This window comes from Canis lupus, chromosome 17 (assembly GCF_048164855.1).
Source record: "Canis lupus baileyi chromosome 17, mCanLup2.hap1, whole genome shotgun sequence".
Taxonomy (NCBI): domain Eukaryota; kingdom Metazoa; phylum Chordata; class Mammalia; order Carnivora; family Canidae; genus Canis; species Canis lupus.
In genome coordinates this window covers 29,663,237-29,669,811 of record NC_132854.1, presented here as the reverse complement: position 1 = coordinate 29,669,811, position 6,575 = coordinate 29,663,237, and the positions used below count along the sequence as shown (strand labels likewise).

The following is a 6,575-nucleotide window of genomic DNA, read 5'->3' as shown; positions in this document are numbered from 1 at the left end:
GGGAAGTGGCATTATCAGATGTGTGTTTTGAGAAAGTCACTCCAGCCAGACCACCGAATGCAAGTATTTCTGAGCTCCCAGGATTCAGACCTAGTTTATAGCGACATAGCAGAACACAGCAAGGTCAGAATTGTCAGCAAATACAGGACCCCTTATGATGCCTTCCTCAGGAAAATGCTGAAGAAGATTGAAGTAAGCCAGCATGTCAAGTACACTTGCTCCTCCTGTGACAAAACCAAAATGAAAAGACAAGCTGTGGGGGTCTGGTACTGTGGTTCCTGTGTGAAAACTGTAGCCAGTGGGGCCCGGAACTACGAACATAACTTCTGCTGTCACAGTAAAGTCTGCCATCAGAAGATGAAGGACTTGAAAGAGCATTAGAAGCTCCACCACATGAAACATTGCTAGCTTATGATAAACAGGTTAATTTATGTAACAAAATTACTTGGGCTTGTTGTTAAATTTATTAATTAGATATTTCAATTTGCATTGCATTAATTTTGCTTTCTTAAAAGACTTGAAAATTAAAAATTCTTCTAATTTTTTTAAAAGATTTTATTTATTTACTTTAGAGAGACAATGTGAGCAGGATGTGGAAGGGGCGGGGGGTAGCTGAGAAGCAGAGGGAGAAGCAGACTTCCCACTGACCGAGGATTCTGATTCTGGGCTCTGTCCCAGACCAGATCATGACTTGAGCTGAAGGCAGACACTTAACCACCTAAGCCACCAGATGCCCCCAAAGTCCTAATTTTTATCAGGTTAATAAAAAAAAGAAAGTGTTTTTGAAAATTTTGGTGTGATAGTGTAGGGAGCAGGAGAGAGCTTAACCCTATTAAATATATAGAATCCAAATGGCCAGGAGGTCATGTAGACAAACGAATCTTCACTGAATGCCAGGATATTTCAGCATAAGTATTCATCTTATCAGGCACACAGGCAGATGACTTGTCCCTTCTGATTTCGTGTCATCATAATTTGTAACTTTAATGCCCAGCAATAAACACCTAGGGAGACAAAAAGCAATTTCCAGGTTAATACACTGTCAAATCTGCGATAAGTCTGGACTTCATGGTGGCTAAACCTTGACTAGTGAGTAAAGAAACTAACTAGGCAGTGTTTCTGCTGGATCTGGGCCATAAGAAGGATGGATTGAGGGGCTTTCAGGGGAGCTCAAGCCAGTGCCAGCAACACCATGTTAGCTCCCAAGGTGGCCTTGTAATCTTCCCTTGGACATATTCTCCTCCTACCTATAGCTCTGGCCAGAATTACTTATTTAAATATCTGTAACCTTCAACTAGAGTTGTTCCTTCTAACTCTGTACCCAGCAAAGATGGGAGCATCTTCCTTTTTCTTTATGACCCATCACACTGTTATAATAATCACAGATCGTCCTTTTATATCACCATTAACCATTTGCCTCAGCCTTCACTTCTCTGAAGATAATTCCAGAATTTATTGCTGCTCTTCATCACTATTTAAAAATCCTAGCACTAGCTTTTTTTATTTTTCTCCAAAAATCTTGACTTCCACAGCCTATTTGTCCTCTCTTTGAAACGTATATGCTACCCTTAGGTGGCCCACTTGATTAGAGTCAGGAAATCACAGCTTTAATCTTGAGTCTGCCACAAATTGGTGGAGGGAGGAGGCAAGTTATTTAAATGCATTGTATTGTAATTTTTTTAGCAGTGGGAAAGAGAGGAACTTTTGCCTCACAAGAGGGCTGTGAAGATTACATATATTGTATATAAAAGTAGAATATGCTAAGGAAATGCAGAGTATTTAAAGAAGAAATAATAGTAATAATAGTGCCCTAATGGTGCAGAAATGGATTTCAGGCGTTCTTTTGCTCTTCCTTCCAGAGGTGATCACTCCAACTTTGTCTCCACCAGCAAGATTATGCCAAGGAGAAAGAGGAAGCTCTTTGTCCTTTTATGCCTGCCACAAAATATTCGATTAGTACCTATTATGTGCCGAACATTGTTCTATTTACCAGCGATACTGCAGCTTTTATGGTTATTGTACATGTGGGAGGGTGATAGGCTGTCCATTATAATCATGATTGTTGTTTTATTATAAAATCAATTATTCTATGTCACAAAGTACATACAAAGTATTAACTTTGAACATGCTCAAATATATTCTATTTGAAAACTAGTGCAAAGGAAATTTCCATTTTGCCCATACCATTCAGAAGAAAATAATTTTTATTTTATCTATAAATGATAAAATATGTATCATGTTGAATGTCATCTTTCCTATACTCCATGCATCAATTAATTGAAAGGAAAAGGATAGAGGAGGAGATAGGAAGGCAAACACATAGTGAGTACCAAAATTGTTCTAAGTGCTTTCATACTCAGAATCTCATATATGCCCTTCACATTTTCTCTTAGAACGTGCTGGGTCTCCCAAGTACTTCCTCCGCCATGACAGTCTACAGTGGATCAATGGCAGCATGTGGTTCTTTCTTGTTCTGGAACATTAAAAAAAAAAAAACCCACTTGACATGATTTTCCCATTGGATCCTGTAGAAAGATAATTCTGTCATATAAAGCTGACACCAGACATGTATTCCCCAGGGTACTTGAGTTACCCAGAGAGGCCAGGTCACAAGTAATGTACAAGAATTGACATTTTACTTCTTTTGCCACTAAGATGTTTTTCTGGGTTCTGTCTCATATTCTCTCTAACTTCTTTTAACCCCTGGGTCCAGCAGGTCTTCCATTCCATGCTACAAAGGCTTCATTATGTTATTGTTAATTCCAGAACAGAATGGATTCCCAATTTTTACTACTTTGAATGATACCAAAGAGGATTCCGTTTCTGAAGTGCCCAAAGGCATTAATGAGAATCTATTTTCTCTTCTAATGTAATCTCAAGGCATAAAAGGACCCAAACTAACACATTTTTCCTGACTGTAATTGTCATTTGTTGAACAGTATATAAATTATCATTTCAATATTCAGTGACTCCTGAATTGGGGGAAATTTAGGAAGTGGATTTCAGATATTGTTTTGCCCTTTGTTCTAGAAGTGGGCACCACCACTCTATTTTTTGTACCACTGTCTACAGAAGATCATGAAAATATTTTCTATTGTTCCATGTCTTCAGAAAATATTTCATTTGCACAGACTATATTGTAGACATTGTTTTAGGAACTGGGGATAATGTAATTCATAAGTTAGACAGTAAGTTCCCTGTCATAGTCAATGGATCATGCCTACTAGTAGAAGAAGACATGAAAGAAACAAGAAAACCAATAAGTATCTTCAGATGCTGGTGTTATGATGTCTATATCAAGGAGAAATGGAGGGGGTTGACTAGAGAGTACTGATTTCAATAAAACCTGTCCTTGGAGGTTATACCTGAGGAGGAATCAGCAGGACAAAGAACCTGGGAAAGATATTTCCAGGCAGAAAGAACTATAAATGCTAAAGCCTTGGGGCAAGAATAAGCTTGTTCAAGGCACAAAGATAAAAACAAATAACATACAAATAAGATAGGAGAGCTAGGTAGGAAACAGATCAGAGGTCCTTTGTGGACTTTAATAAGTATATGAATTTTATTCTAACTGTGACAGTAAACAAGTGGATAGTTTTTAAGCAAAGAAGTTACTGTGTGGAAAACGGTCTTCAGGGGGATGAGATGGGGTATATATACAAAAATTAGCAGTGGTCCAGGCAACTGGGCCTAGGGTGGTGGCAGTGGAGATGGAATGTAATAGGCTAATTTGGGATATTTGGGAGCCAGAAACAATAAGACTCACTGATAGGTTGGATGCTGGAAATGAGAGAAAGAAACTGAAGATTACAAAAGCCTCAATAAGGATACAACAAGAAGTTACTCTGGAGCTAAAAAAAATAGCTTAGGTAAGACACATTCCTAAGGCCTCTGTCCTCTGGGCTTGTGTAACATGAAGTTCATTTTTCCAAGATGTCTTCTAACATGTGCTGCGGTGGTAATACCCATCTCTCCCACCTGGTTGAGAGTTCCCAGGGAATAAGGATCACATCTTATTCATCTTCATATAATAATTGAGTACATGAGATAATGAGTACATGAATTAATGAGAAAGATTTACTCCTATCTCCGAGAGATGTGCATCGTTTTTTTCTTTAGGCAATTATGCAGTAAATGATACAGAAGCCAAATTTTTCTATCCTATGGGGTACAGCATGGTGTGTACCTCTTGCTCGCCTGGGAAGTCTCAAATATAGATAGGAAAAGAAAATTATTCTTTCTCACCACCCATTTCTTCAAAATTCCCCACACAAGACCTCTCGGCTCAGCTTGTGTTTTCACTAGTGTTTGTGCTTTTGTTTGGAAATGAAGGCAACAGAGAACCAATAGAAGTCATTATTACATAGAAATAGTGTGTGCAAAGCATTTATCACAGACTTGGCTCATAGTATAATAAATGGGAGCTTCTATCATTGAAACATGATCATTGCCAGCTCCAACTGATGCTCAGTACTGCTTAGTGATTTTAAAGGATGTGGCCCTCTTTTCTAGAACATTTTATAGAGAAGAAAGTTTTATTGTATGAGCTTAATATGATTGAAGATATAGGCCACATAATATGGTCAGGGAATACAGCATCAAAGGATTGGTCACAAACTAGGACATGGTATATTGTTCTACTCTTCACTGAGCACTCACCATGTGTCAGACTCTCTGCTCTGTGGCACACTCTGCTCTGTGGCAAAGATAGAAGATGGGTGTGACACACTTCTTGTCCTTGAGAGTCCCCCAGTCTAGGAGGAGAAATAACAATGTGACCAAATAAATACAATTCAAAATGACACTAATTACACATACCAGAATACAATCCAGAAAAGAGTGTGATCAAGTATATCCTATGGTGGATAGTGGAAGGTAAACAGATTAGGAAAGGCTGCAAAAGAAGGTGAAACTTGAGAAGGGTTTTGAAATATGACCAAGGGGGGACAAGTATGGTAGGACAGTCTGGCCAAAGGAAAACAGCATATGTCATCAATTTATTCCAGAGACACTTAGGCCCACGTTCTCATGGGCTAATAATATTGTTGGTACTTTATTACCAAACTAAAATTTTTAAATTTGTCATTAATTATTATTATTTTCTTTCTTTTTTTACATTGGAATGTAATTGACTTATAACATTGCATTCATTTTAGGTGTACAACATAATTATTTAATTTATGTATGTATTGTGAAATGATTATGACAATAAGTCAGGTTAATATCCATCACCTCACATAGTTATATTTTTTTTCTTATAATGTGAACTTTCGAGGTCTGCTCTCTCAGCAACTTTCAAATATATACCACAGTGTTGTTTACTGTCATCACAACTCTATTCTTTACATCCTCAGGACTTATTTATCTTATAACTGGAAGTTTGTGCCTTTTGACAACCTTAGAATATGATTTCCATTCAGTAATGCAACTTGGAGTACCAATGCTAATAGATGAGTTTTTCCTGAAACATTTTTAACAGAATACTTATTGTACTGGATTTTTTTTTTTAATTTTTTATTTATTTATTTATGATAGGCACACAGTGAGAGAGAGAGAGGCAGAGACACAGGCAGAGGGAGAAGCAGGCTCCATGCACCGGGAGCCCGATGTGGGATTCGATCCCGGGTCTCCAGGATCGCGCCCTGGGCCAAAGGCAGGCGCTAAACCGCTGCGCCACCCAGGGATCCCTATTGTACTGGATTTTAAGAGACTTTGTAGGAAAATAAATTCCCCGGTCAAGAATATTTGGTAAATATTAGATTTAACAAAATTAAAGTGTTCTTTTTTCTTAGTTTTTTTTTAATTTACTGAAAACCAATTTTTTACTTAAATTCAATTAAAATATAATGTATTATTAATTTCAGACATAGAGTTCAGTGATTCATCAGTTTTAAATAAAACCTAGTGCTCATTACATCATGTGCCTTCCTTAATGTCTATCATCCAATTACACCATCCCCCTTCCCTCCAGTAACCTTCAGTTTGTTTCCTATGGTTAAGAGTCTCTTATAGTTTGTCTCCCTCTCTGATTTTTATCTTGCTTTATTTTTCCTTTCCTTCCCCTATGATCCCCTGTTTTGTTTATTAAATTCCATATTTGAATGAGATCATATGATAATTGCCTTTAAAAAACATTTTTAAATATAATATCACTTAGATATTTATTTTTTTTAAAGATTTAATTTATTTATGCATGAGAGACACAGAGAGAGAGAGAGAGGCAAAGACACAGGCAGAGGGAGAAGCAGGCTCCATGCAGGGAGCCCGATGTGGGACTCCCAGGTCTCCAGGATCACGCCCTGGGCCGAAGGCTGGCACTAAACTGCTGAGCCACCCAGGGATCTCCTCACTTAGATACTTAAATTTTAAATTTAGACTTCATAATTACCTTTTTAAAGACCTTATCTCCAAATCCAGTCACATTCTGAGGTAGGGTGTTAGGACTTCAACATATGATTTGGGGGAGGATACAATTCAGCCCATAGCACCCTGGTCCACAGTACTCCAGACTCAAGATCTCTAATTACTCAAAACTGAACCAAACATAAAAGCAAAGAGCCATAAGATGAAAAGAA

At 37.7% G+C, this 6,575-nt stretch overlaps 1 long non-coding RNA gene across 1 annotated transcript; it reads right to left on the bottom strand.

The window, feature by feature from the left end:
- Positions 1-583: 583 nt before the first annotated feature.
- On the bottom strand, positions 584-4,775 carry LOC140608366 (uncharacterized). The gene is made up of 3 exons (XR_012010379.1): positions 4,660-4,775; positions 2,357-2,473; positions 584-1,004 (listed from the first exon to the last, which is right to left on the bottom strand). It is a non-coding gene; the product is annotated as an uncharacterized lncRNA (long non-coding RNA).
- Positions 4,776-6,575: the final 1,800 nt, after the last annotated feature.